The following is a 14,317-nucleotide window of genomic DNA, read 5'->3' as shown; positions in this document are numbered from 1 at the left end:
CCTATTACGACTACCACGAGGATCCATAGAAGTGTATTGAAATTCATAATAAAAATCTCATATATTTGATTAAAATGATGTTTAAATAAAATCCATAAAGGCTATGAATGTTATGACCCGATTCGGTGATCACCTTGTTACATGGGAGAGGACAAAATAACTTTTAAGGATTATCTTAATATGCTTTTGTCTTGTATTGCTGATATGGCACTCACATATGTGGTAAGCTAGCAAATTGTTATAACCTCTCGATAGTGGAGGCAATGGGTATGAATGAAAAAATATTGAATTCTCCCTTCTCTTTCTCTCTTTCTCTCTTTCTCTTTCTCTCTCTGTAACTTCTATTGCTCAGGTCAAGGTCGAACCGTGAATTGGGGTACTAACATTGGTATCATCCAATTTCTCCTAGTTCCTTTCCTATGTGTATGACTCGTGGATCCATTGCTACTTGCGCGACACCTATGAAAGCACATGTTTCAGCTTTGGAGGCCTTACTCACCGCTATCCACTCCACCATCGTTGAGGCAGTGAACTCTTCTGTTCAGACTGTCGTCTTCTATATCCTAGAGTTTAAATTGCCTGTCCATCTGGATAATCGCCTTCCGATTTATTTCGAGCAGTTTCGCGGTGAACTCTCGTTTCGTCGGGAAGGTGAGAGCTCTTCAGCTCCAATTCAACCTGATCCCATCCTACTGCATGAGCTCGACCTTATTCAACTCCCATGCAGCCTAAATTGGACTGGTGAAGGTCACACTCTGCATCAATTTTGGACTACTCGAGTGGACTTCCCTTAATTTGTGGACGGTGATGATCCATTGGCTTAGATCTATAAGGCGGACCGATTTTTCCAGTTTTATAACACTTTCGAGACTCAACGAGTCCTCACAACCTCCTTCCATCTTAATGGTGAGGCTTTGCAAGATCAAATAGATGGATTATATCAACACCACTCCACACTGGGAGGACTTTACCAGAGTTTTTTTTGTAGAGAATTTGGTCCATTAGAGTTCGAGGACAGTGTTGAATCACTGTTTAAACTTCGCCAAACAAGTACCCTTAGTAGATAAATTGCTAAGTTTAGGTGTTTGGCTAATAAAACTATTGATATAGGTCTGATATTACTTAAGAGTTGTTTCTTGGGTGGTCTTAAGCATGAGTTAAAATTTGATGTGAAATTGCTTAAACAAGCAACTGTGCATGATGATATAGCCATTGCTGTGCAATTGGGCACTAAGATTACTGGGTTGAAATCCAATCCTATTAGACCAGCTGTGAACACTAAACCTCCTACTATTGGGGTTAACCCTCATACTGTGCCTAGGGCAGGTACCTTGCCTATTAAGAAGCTGAGTCCAGCCGTGATCTAACAGAAAAGGGAGTAGGAGAATGTTGATTTTGTTCAGATAAATGGGTCAAGGGTCATAAATGTGGTCTCAAGTAATTACTTATGATTAAGGATTTAGATCCAAGGTTACTAGAATAATGTGTTGAGGACATTACACCTGAGTTACAATCTATGGAATTAAGTGAGTGAGCATTTGATGGGACTAATGCCAGGCATACTATTCACATTATGAATGTCAATGGTACAATAAATAGCCAGGCTGTTTTCAAATATTGCTCGATTTTGGAAGCTTTCATAACTTCATAGATTCTAAACTCTTGAAATAATGAGGGCAACAGGCTTATGCTACCCAATCCTTCCAGGTTATGATAGCTGATAGAGGTAGAGTGACAAGTTCAGTGTACTGCAGATCTTCCTCACTTTCTTTGGGGGCTTATGATTGCAAGGTGGACCTTTACTCTCTTCCACTAGGTGGCTGTGATGTTGTTTTAGGGGTTAACTGGCTTTCTACAGTTTGTCTTGTCTTGTGGGATTTCCATCATGGAGTTTACTAAAAATCACCAGAAGTATAAACCATCTCATAGCCATTCTACAGAACCACTTATACAACAAGTTTCACTTCATCATCTTGATAAAGAACTACACAACTCACGTTTGGGTTAATTCTTATACTTTATAGAAGATCAACCAGCACACTCTAATGTATTCACCCCAGTTCAATTAAAAGATCTACAACATCTCACTAATGCATCTAATGACCTGTTTATACAACCTACTCAACTCCCTCATTCAAGTACCTGGAGCTAAACCTTATATTCGACCCTATCACCATTGTCCCTTGCAGAAAACTAAAATAGAGAAGGTTATTCAAGAGTTGCTTTCTATAGGATTCATTAGACCTAGTCACAACCTCTTTTCCTTTCTTGTGCTTCTAGTTAAGAAGAAGGAAGGTACCTGGAGGATGTGCATTGACTATAGAGAGCACAATGCATTGACAATCAAGGATAAATACCTTATTCTTTTGATTGATGACTTACTAGATGAGTTACATGGTGCTACTTACATTTCAAAACTGGATCTAAGGTTTGGATATCACCAGATTTTAATGCACCCTGAGGACATAGTTAAGACAGTCTTCAGAACTCATGAGGGTCACTATGAGTTCTTAGTGCTGCCTTTTGGCCTCACTAATGCCCCAACAACTTTTCAAAGCTTAATGAACGATATGTTCAAACTTCATCTCAGGAAATTTGTGCTTATATTCTTTGATGATGTGTTAATCTCTAGCAAAACTTAGCAGGACCACTTAGTGCACCGCAATATTGTTTTTGAAATTTTGCACCACAATCAACCTTATCTTAAGAAATCCAAATGCTCTTTAGGGAAAATGAGGGTCAAATATCTAGGGAACTTAGTCTCTAGTGAAGGGGTAGAGGCTGATCCAGTTAAGTTACAAGTTATAAGGGAGTGGCCTATACCAAAAACAGACAAACAATTGAGGGGTTTCTTAGGATTGATTGGATATTATAGGAAGTTCAATCCTTGATATAGTGGGATATGCCAACCATTGTATCATCTTACTAAAAATGATGGTTTTCTCTAGAACAAGGAAGCTATTGCAACTTTTGAACAACTTAAAGCTACCATGGCCTCACCACAGGTGTTAGCCTTACCAGATTTCACTAAAACCTTTGAAATTAAGTGTGATGCTTCAGGTTGTGGAATTGGTGTAGTGTTACGACAAGGCAAACGACTTATAGCATTCACTAGCCAAGTGTTAGGCCCAAGAAACCAAGCTTTGTCGGCATATGAGAGTGAATTAATTGCAATATTCTATGCAGTAAAAAAGTGGTAGAATTATCTGCAAATAAGGCATTTTGTCAAGATTGACCATCACAGTCTCAAATATTTTTGAATCAAAGAGCTACCACCCCTTTCTAATAGAAGTGGGTCTCTAAACTATTGGTGTTTGATTATAAGATTCACTACAAAGCTGGACAGGACAATGTTGTGGCGGATGCTTTATCTAGAGTGCATGGGGCAAATATCAATGATGACTTGGGTGCTCTCTCTTTCTCTATTGGAATGTTCTTCCATCTCATATCCCTATGAAGGTTGGTTGGATGAACTTAGGAAATACGACGAACATGATGCATGGGTAGTGGAGAGAACTGAAGACGTGTTAGACTAATTGCATTCTTAGACTGGCAGTTCATCACTTGCTAGGTTCTTCTTCACTAATTGATTCTTGTGCTATAAGGGTTGAATTATTTTAAGCCCTACTTCTGAGTGGAAGAATAAGCTCATGGAGGAATTCTATTCAACTCCTGCTAGTGGTCATCAAAGGGTTACCAAGAGCTATCACAGATTAAAGAAACAATTCTATTGGCAAGGCATGAAGAGAGATGTCAAACACTTCATTTCTAACTATAGAATTTGTCAACAATACAAGTATGAAACAACTTCTCCTGCAGGGTTATTGCAGCCATTACCTATTCCTACTAAAATATGGACTGATATTAGTTCTTTGGAAGGGCAAATCAGTGATTATGGTGATCATTGGTAGGTTCTCCAAATATTCTCACTTTGTGGCACTCTCATATCCCTACTCTGCTACTAGTGTTGCTCAATTGTTTATGGATAACATCTTTAAACTCCATGGCATGCCTTAGTCTATAGTGAGTGACAGGGACCTTATTTTCATAAGTACCTTTTGGAGGGAATTTTTCAAATTACAGAATTCTAAGCTGTGTATGAGCTCATAGTATCACCCACAAAGTGATGGGCAAATTGAGGTGTTAAATAAATGTTTGGAAACATACCTTCGATGCTTTGTGAGAGGCCAACCTAGGACTTGGGTTAAATGGCTTGCTTGGGAAGAATGGTATTTCAACACCTCCTACCACACAACCAAAAAAATGACCCATTTTGAATTGGTTTATGGATATCCTCCTCCCCATCTAGCATCATATAAGATAGAAACTACAAAAGTGGATTCAATTGAGCAGAGTTTGATTAAAAGGGATAAGGTGCTATCTGTGCTAAGGGCCAATCTTGAATTGGCTCAGAATCGAATGAAGGTACAAGCAGTAAGAAGTGCAGTGAAAGACAGTTTGGAGTTGGTGATCTTGTCTACCTAAGCTAGTTCTCTATCAGCTACAATCCTTGGCACCCTACAATTATCATAAGTTGTAGCCTAGGTACTTTGGACTATATGCAGTGCTGGAGAAAATTAAGGCAATGGCTTACAAGCTTGACTTATCTACAGGAAGCAAAATTCACTCAGTGTTTCATGTGAGTTGCCTCAAGAAGCAACTAGGTTTTGGTGTTGAAGTGCAATCTATACTTCTCCATACATTGGAAGAAGGTCTGGCACAACATGTTCCTGAGAGCATTTTAGCTCGACGAATTTACAAGAAAGGAAATTCAGCTGGGGTTTAAGTGCTTGTGCAATGGCTTGACAAGGACGCAACTGATGCTACTTGGGAAGATTTTGATGAATTCCAATCGAGGTTTCTAGATTTTAACCTTTAAACCTTATGGACAAAGTTCTTAAAGGGAAGACATTGTTATGACCAGATTCGGTGATCACCTTGATCACATGGGAGAGGACGAAATTGCAATTGGAAAAGTAGCTTTTGAGAATAAATTGTAATTGAGTGAGACTTAGTAGTATTTTAGTAAGTTGAGGGAATATCTTAATATGCTTTTGTCTTGTATTGCTGATATGGCACTCACATGTGTGGTGAGTTAACAAGTTGTTATAACCTCTTGATAGTGGAGGCAACGGCTATGAATGAAAAAAATATTGAATTCTCCCTTCTCTCTCTCTCTATCACTCTCTCTGTGTAATTTTCATTGCTCAGACCAAGGTCGAACCCAGAATTAGGGTACTAACAATGAAAGTAAGTAAATAACTAAAATGGTGGTTGTAACTTCATCTCCACTCACATAGATAGTCACCTCCACCAAAGCCCAGACAGGTGACCATGATTCTCCTCCACCAAAAACCCTCCTGAATCTCCAAAACCATCGTCACGACCACCGTCCAGATTCCATACCTTACTCTTCATTGCAACACAAGATTTCTTCATCCAAATCAGAAAACTGAACACAAGTTTTAGATTGGAAAACGGAGTTAGTGCATATACCATAACTTAAAATAATCTGCTCAAAAAATTTATTTGTAAAATAAATAAGTGCTTGAAACGAAGGTGTATTCTTTATGGGTTTGTGGGTTTTCGTTACAACTCCTAGTTCTAGCATATTTTTAATTTCGTTAATTTGGGGTTTTTCTTCTTCATTCTTTCGCATTTGACGGGATATTTTTGAATAGTTTTTTAAATGGATATATGATTTGAAAAACCCAAAAACGCAGACAACTGAGATGCAGATATCTAACCTTAAATCCTGCATCTTTGGCATCTCCCTTAAGTACATTTTGTTCTTCTAGATTTTGCTTCAATTTTGGCATATGTAGGTTTCTCTCACTCTTGGTCTGGTGAGATGAATGACAGCCCAGTCCTCATAAACTCATAGGCATAGCTATTGCTGGAAAAATATGTGTTAGGTCATCTCAAGCCTAAAGGTCTAAAAGCCAAAAAATAACTTAATTTGTCTAAAAATTCATTTCCAATTAATGACTGGGCTATTATTCAATAGAGCCTACCAGGCTAGCCAAATGCAGCCTCCTCTCTTAGCCCTGTTTTTGGGTCAAGCTCCTCAATTACAATGATTGATTCAAATTCAACGGCTATATTTGAAAACATTCAAAAATAGTTTAACTAAAATAACCAATAAATTTAAAGTATAAACTTAAAACTAATAATTATTGAGCCACTTAGTACTACGGTCTAGTAGTATTCATCTTCACTTGTAAGTGAGAGGTCTTAGGTTTAATTCTCGCACAAGGAGAGTTTGAACCACATTATTGCTAGCCTATTTTAAGGTTAAGCCCATCCCTTCCCTTAGTGTAGATAATATCACTTGTTCAAATTAATAATAATAATAATAATAATAATTACTGATGAGGCTATATTTAGTTCCTTGGGTTGGAGATGATATATGAGTATGGCCTAACATTGTTTATTTAAAAATAATTTTTTGCAGGGCTATAATTCTGGACGGGGTTATATTTAACCCTTTCAATTGGAGATGGCCTAATAACCTTAGGAATCAACCAACCAACCAAGTGTTATAATTCGAAGAAGGTGACCAACCAACGAACCAATCGAGAACTCATCCACTGTTGGCGTGAGTCAACAATAATACAATAGGAATGTAACTGGGTTTCCTAGTTTGGGTATAACTCTCTTTTTATGTCTTTAATATTCCTTGTAGTACAAGGATTGAGTATGTATATATATGTGTTGCCTCTTATGAGAGAAATATAAAAAAATATATTGAAACCCTAAAATTAATTTTATCTTGGTATTAGAGCAGGCTTCGGCCTGTCTCTTTCTTTAGATCTTATCCCCGTTCACTACCATTTTCAGTGCTTCTCTTTGTTGGTTGTGTAACAGCCATGGAAACCAAGCTCAGATCTCGAAACAAGAGACCACCAGACCCGTTACAACCCAAACCCCCAAAATATATATACCTAAACTACCAAACCGTGTGTCTCGAAGCAAGAAACACCACTTATTGGAAAAACCAAAACTTGAAATCTAAAGCAAAGATTGGTTTCATGGCTAACAACCAAACATTGGTTCCAATCTCTAGTGAAAAGGAGTACGGGCTGGCTGATTATGAAGCCCACAAGATAAATAGACAACAAGGTCCATCTGGAATCCACAGCCCAATTGGGTAGCAAGCAATTGAAGATGTTGGCGGCAACTTGGGCATGGGCTCGCCTAGCCTACCACCGAAAACTTATCAAGACTGGAACCCAGACCCGCACAATCCGAGCCCACAACTGTCTCTATTGAATATGATTGCTTCTCAAGGGTAATCCGATGATCCAGGTAAATCTGGCATAGCTTTGATTGCATCTGTTGATCTTGATACGGGTTGGATTATTGACTCCGGAGCCACTGAGCATATGACTTATGATCGTACTTTATTTAACTCTACAACACCACCATCTCAGGATAGTATTGTCATTGCTAATGGAGGTGTTACCCTAGTTACAAGGGCGGGTTCGATTACACTCACTCTTACTCTCTCCTTGCACAATTGCTTACTTGTTCCACACTCTCTAGCCATTTGTTATTTGTGGGACAGGTCACCAAGTAGTTATATTGTGTTGTGCACATGTTTCCGTCTTTCTGTTACTTCAAGATATTGGAACTCAAGCGATCATTGGGCATGGTACTAAGAGGAGAGGGTTGTACTATGTTGATGATGTTACACAAGGTCGTGTTCATCAAGTTCAAGGTCATGATAGTGGAAAGTTGAAGATTATTCAGTTATGGCATCGTCGTCTTGGTCATGCTTTCTTCAGTTATTTACGAAAATTACTTCTGTCATTATTTGGTAATATTCCAGATTCTTTGTTAAAGTGTAATGTTTGCACATTAGCCAAAAGTCATCGAGCTCCTTATCCCCCGAGTTTGCATAAAAGAATAATTCTCTTTGAGTTAATTCATTTTGATGTGTGGGGGCCATCTCCGATTACTACTCAACATGGTGTGTGTTGGTTTGTAATATTTGTTGATGATTGCACTTGGATGACTTGGTTGTACCTCATGAAGAACAAAAGTGATGTAGGTGACATCTTCAAAGCATTTTATCACATGGTCTATACTCAGTATTCACTCCTTGTTAAAGTGCTTCGGTCAAACAATGATGGTGAGTATCTTAATCAGGATCTCTCTCAGTTTTTTTTTACGGAAAATGGCATTCTTCATGAAACTACGTGTCCTCAAACCCACAACAAAATGGAGTTTCCGAACGAAAAAATCGACACATCCTTGAGATTACCCGTGCCCTTCTTATCGGTAGTTGTGCACTCAAGACATATTGGGCCGATGCAGTGACTTATGTCGTCTATCTCATGAACCGTATGCCATTGCGTGTTCTCTCTTTTAGAACTCCTTTAGCGGTACTCACTAACCATGTCTTGCTTCTTTCCACCTTTCACCTCGAACCGCGAATTTTTTGGTGTGTGGCTTATGTACATCTTCACAAAAATCAACGAAGCATGTTTGATCCATGCGCGGTATGATGTGTTTTCATTGGTTTTAGTCCTTAACAAAAAGGGTATAGATGTTATCATCCTTCTAGTAAACATGTCTATGTTACAATGGGCGTGACTTTTTCCAAAGACGAACATTTTTTTTCCCCAGACATAACCTTCAGGGGGAGATGACTGATGTGAAGATTATGCGTGGGTGGATGTTAGTACTCCTACTGTTCTTGACAACCCACAAAGTCCCAAATGGGCGTGATGATTATCTTAGGGCTACAAATTGCAGTAGCCCACATGATGGTGATAATGACAGCAGCCCAAATGGGCATGGTAGCACCGTGCCATGCACCGAGTCGTGCACCGAGACAGCAAGTGGGTCTATGTGGCAAAAGGAACCTAGCCCATGTGATTTAGTTCAAAGTCTACAACAGCCCCCGCAACCTCCTCTAGTACAAACCCATAATCCGATGGATATCCTATCCGAGGTAAGTACTCATTTAGAGTCTGTTAAACCACTTTATGTATTGTCTCCTAGACAGAATCGAGGAAAACCACCAGACATGTACTCTCCAGAAGGGAAGGTACGGTATTCAATTGCTAATTATGTCTCCACTTATCAACTTTCGCAGAAATATTGTGCATTAGTTCAACAAATGGAAACTATTAAAATTCCTACTAGAGTAAAAGAAGCCTTGAGAGATCCAAAATGGACAAAGGCAATACAAATTGAGATGGAGTCGTTATAGAAGAGACATGGAGTGTGGTTACACTTCCTAGGGGCAAGAAATCAGTAGGGTGCAAATGGGTGTTTACCATTAAGCATAAGGTGGATGGAACGATTGACAGATACAAGGCGAGATTAGTGGCCAAAGGTTATACATAGACCTTTGGCGTCGATTATCAGGAAACCTTTGCTCCAGTTGCGAAGATGAATACTATTAGAGTTATGTTATCTCTTGCCGCTAACCATGACTGGCCTTTCAGACAATTTGATGGTAAAAATACTTTTCTACATGGTGATTTAGAGGAAGAGGTGTACATGGATATTCTACCAGGTTATGGTGTTGCAAACTCCAGTGGGAAAGTGTGTAAACTTCAGACGGCATTGTTTGACCTTAAACAGTCACCCAGAGCGTGGTTTGGATTGTTCACCCAGGCAATGAAGAAGTATGAGTATCGACAGGGAAACGCAGACCATACGTTGTTCATCAAACACAAAGATGGCAAGGTAACTCTGCTTATCATATATGTAGATGATATGATTGTCACAGGTGATGATACAATGGAAATTGAAAATCTGCAAGGGCATTTGTCTTCTGAGTTTGAGATGAAAGATCTTGGAGGACTTAAATATTTCTTGGGAATTGAAGTGGCTAGGTCCTAGGAATGAATATACTTATCTCAGAGAAAGTATGTATTGAACCTTTTGTCTGAAACTGGTATGTTAGGGTGTAAACTAGTAGATACACCTATTGTGCAGAATCATCATCTAGCGATTTATCAGGATCAAGTCCCAGTGAATAAAGAAAGGTATCAAAGATTGGTAGGGCGGTTGATTTATTTGTTGCTTACAAGGCCAGATATTGCTTACGCAGTAAGTGTGGTGAGTCAATTTATGCATGCTCCTAGTGAGGATCATATGGCAGCAGTAATGAGGATTCTAAGTTACTTAAAAGGAGCTCTAGGAAAAGAGTTGATGTATAGAAATCATGGGCATATGGAGGTGAAAGGGTATACCGATGCAGATTGGGCTGGATATATCACTGATCAGTGGTCTACATCGGGATACTTCACATTTGTAGCTAGTAATCTTGTGACATGGAGAAGTAAAAAGCAAAATGTGGTGGCAAGGTCTTCGGCCGAGGCTGAGTACAAAGGAATGACACATGGTATTTGTGAGCTTCTATGGCTTCAGATTCTACTCACTGAGATAAGGTTTAAACCAAAAGGTTCTATACTGTTGTATTGTGATAATCAAGCAGCTTGGGAGATAACTAACAATCCGGTGCAGCATGATAGGACAAAACATGTTGAGGTGGATAGACATTTTATCAAAGAAAGATGTTAAGTTGGTTGACATTCCGTTCATGAAGATAGAAGAACAATTAGCAGATATTCTAATTCATGCAGTTTCTGCAAGAAGGTTTCAAGACTCACTCGACAAGTTGGGCCTAGGTAATATCTATGCACCAACTTGAGGGGGAGTGTTGGCGTGAGTCAACAATAATGCAATAGGAATGTAATTGTGTTTCCTAGTTTGAGTATAACTCTCATTTTATGTCTTTAATATTCCTTATAGTACAATTATTGAGTACGTGTATATAAGTGTTGCCTCCTATGAGAGAAATATAGAAAAATATATTGAAACCCTGAAGTTAATTTTATCTTCCACAGGATGGACACTAAAACAAACTATATACACTAAAAATATATTGAAACCCTGTAGTATTAAGTTGCTATTATTATTAATACGTTAAATCTTAAGCCTATCCCAAATGTTTACCCAAAACTCCAAAGTAAATTCTCGAAAACATTATGTAAATTTTTAAGGCAAAATTCTGATTGGAAAGACTTTTAGATGAGTTTTTCTTTCTTTGGTAAGGGGAGAAATCATTTTCCTCGACCACATTTTATTCAAAAGATCCAACAACCCAAGGCAAAATAGTTCAATCAAGAAAAATAAAGGGAGAGAGGCAATAATTTGATATCCAACTCCTCATTTACAAAATTTTAATTTAAATATTTAAAGTAACCAAAATTTGTCAAATTATTATTTAAAGGGAAATGAGAGAATTCAAAACTAATATAGTAATTTAGAAGAGAGAGTTTTAAATCCGAGACACATGGGTAGAAACTTAACAACTTATTCATTGGAGATGAATTGCGTAGTTTGTTTATTTGGTGCAATATGTTTGAGATCAATTGATTAATATAATTCCGAGGTTTTTACGTGTTTCGTGTTTGCCCATGAGTAGTTGTTTGGTGATGATATCTGCAATCAGCTGGGCTATTCGTTTTACAGTATGGAATTAAGGCATGTTTTTATAGATCGTCTTTGCTCATGAAACATGTGGCCTTGGTAGGCAATAACAATAGGGTCATCCCTTTCCCTTTCGGGTAATATCATGTTACTTGTTTGGCAATTATTTGAACGCGTTTAGCCAATCAGCTAAACTACATGAATCTGGTTTATGAATGCCTGAATCTCATCAAGTGCAGAATAAAAGTAGGGTAAAAAAAATGTTCCAAATGTTGTGGATCCTCTCCCACACACGTGGATGTGGTTTCCAGTTACCAAGGTGTTTCAATATAATACTACAATGTTATATATAAGTTTTTCTTTAAATAATATTGTATTGTTAAACAAAAATATCATATAACAGTGAATCCGTTACGTACAAGCTGTTCTCATTTTTATTGCATTGAAGTTTTTGTGCATGATGAGTGTGTCAAAACAGGGATCATAAAAAATTATTTATAATTTGGTTCTAGTTTAGTACAAGCGTCGGTTTTTGTATCAATATTAAATCATCATGAGCTCGATTCCATAAACAATAACAATGAATTAGGGACGTTTTACCTAAAGTGAATTGAAATTTAGTGAGCGACACGGCCGGAGTCACCTTGAACCAAGAATTTAAATGTTTATTAACTACAATACTTACAGGTATTAATTACAATCATCATGTAATAACTAGATACAGAGCTGGCTTTTGGGGAGTGCAACCGATTCTATTGCAGAGGGCTCCAAAATTTTGGGGGCCTCCAAAAATATTTTTTTATTGAATATAATAATATATAAAAATATTAATCAAATCAAAAAATATATATATAAAAATCAAATGGGCCCCAAAAGCCATCGACTACTACCAAAAATTTGTAAGCAAATTATATAAAATAATAATTAACAAAGGGCAAAGCTAATCTAGCAAAAAAGAAAAGGGCAAAGCTAATCAATTAAAAGTGGAGAACTCCAATGACCGAGGCAAACAATTCAAAGACTCAAGCTTCTTCTCTCACACCAAAGTCTAATTGTTGCTTCCCATTTTTTTTTTTTCCTTCTTTCACACCAAACTACCAGAGTACCGGAAGTCAGAATTTCAGATGTTGTCGCCAGTGTCCCAGTCTACTTCCCATTCTCTCTTCGTCCCATTGTTATATTTCCCACAAATTATTAAACCCTAATTTATAAATTTATGAAATTGAAGAGACACTTCTGAATCATGAAGACAATTCAACTGATCAAAGTGATATAGACTTCGATCAAAGTAATATATTTACTAATTTAAGTATATTGACTTGAAATTTGAAGATTTGGGTATTTCTCATCTATAATGATTTTTTGTTTCTTTTGTACTTTTCAGGGCAAGATCAAGAGAAGAGCAGTCACAAAAAATCGCTAGACACACACACATTACGGACTATCAGGTTTCATTATTCATACTTACTATAATTTTATTTGTGATCTTAGTTGAGATATAAAAGATATCTTATAAGAAGGGCTCATTTTATGAGTTTCGCACAAGACCCTCGAAATCTTAGAGAGAGCCCTGATTAGATATACCTCATATGTAGCTATCAAGATGGTGATCAAGCACATATATCTACGCTAGTAAAATCCGGAAAAAAAAAAAAAAACCCGATGTAAAATCCAAAGATTTGTGCGGAACTTTTTCAACGTGGAATTACAGGTACCTACATGCATAATTTGTGTCAACAACTCGGACAATCTCTACCCATGTTGCCATCACCACCGCCCACAGTACGAAGGGTAATTAGAAATTTCACATTTATATTATCCTCATATTGTTGAATAAGTTACGTGAATCTCAAGTCAGATGACATCGATATCCTAGTTTTAAACCTCCACGTATCAAAGTAAAGGGCAATTAATCATTTGACTAAAGAAAGAATAAATTATTATTTAGGGAAATGCTAGCATCCTAAGAGCATCCTTAAAAAGTCCCTACCACTGTATAAACCCTATAAGGGTTGGTTTAGTATTGCTGTACTTTGAAAAAAAAATTGTTTTTGCTATGCTTTGAGAATAAGCAGCTGTGAAATAAAGCAGCAGAGTGTTTGGTAAATTTTTTTGTAAAAGTGCTTTTGAAAAAAACAAAAATAGTATTATAGTGTTTGGTAAAATTTTAAGTAAAATAAATGTGAAAAAAAAGCCGATTTTTCAAAGTTGGGTTTTGCAGCTTCTTGTTTTTAGCTTTTTTTCACCCAAAACTATGAAAAAAAGCTGAAGCTGAATGTTTACCAAACACAAAAACAGCTCGTAACTTTTTTTAATATCAACTTTTTTCAGAATTACCTCAGTACTAAACCAGACCTAAACCTCTCCAATGTACCAAAAACTTGACTTTAAAGTATAAAGACTCGCAGAATACTTAGACATATACTCAGACATAGGGACAGGCCTATGGTAGAGCCCAAAGCGTTTTGAGGGCCCACCCACATGAAAGCTTATGTGCAGCTATTGAGTTACTTCCTCCACACGCGTGGGTGCCCCATTACTCGCCAAACCGCTGCAGACGTGGCTCTAGGCGTAGGTCCTGCAGCGCAAATGCTGCTTTTTGTTTTTTTTTTTTTTTTTTGTTTTTGTTTTTAACTGTTGCAAAATCAAAGGTCTATGTTCATTCAGCAATTATTTATTTATTTTTAATAGTGTAGATCATCGGTTTCAATTGAAATTACTCAATCGAGATGTTGCTTCATGTCGTGCTTATGTTGCAGTTTAAGAAAATCTGACTATTATGAATGCATAATATGCAATGTGACATGACGTTGATTCTAGATAAATACAACAAATTTATAGCTGTAAAAGAAAAAGTAAGAAC

At 37.4% G+C, this 14,317-nt stretch overlaps 1 long non-coding RNA gene across 1 annotated transcript; it reads left to right on the top strand.

Moving 5' to 3' along the window:
• The first annotated feature begins 264 nt into the window (after positions 1-264).
• LOC148693431 (uncharacterized) lies at positions 265-5,167 on the top strand. Its single transcript, XR_015952762.1, has 2 exons — positions 265-2,847; positions 3,048-5,167. It is a non-coding gene; the product is annotated as an uncharacterized LOC148693431 (long non-coding RNA).
• The last annotated feature ends 9,150 nt before the right edge of the window (positions 5,168-14,317 follow it).

The sequence above is a fragment of the Pyrus communis genome, chromosome 10 (assembly GCF_041283825.1).
Source record: "Pyrus communis isolate YQ-2024b chromosome 10, ASM4128382v1, whole genome shotgun sequence".
NCBI classification, from domain to species: domain Eukaryota; kingdom Viridiplantae; phylum Streptophyta; class Magnoliopsida; order Rosales; family Rosaceae; genus Pyrus; species Pyrus communis.
Note: the sequence above shows the minus strand (reverse complement) of the source record. Positions and strands in the feature narration are given on the sequence as shown.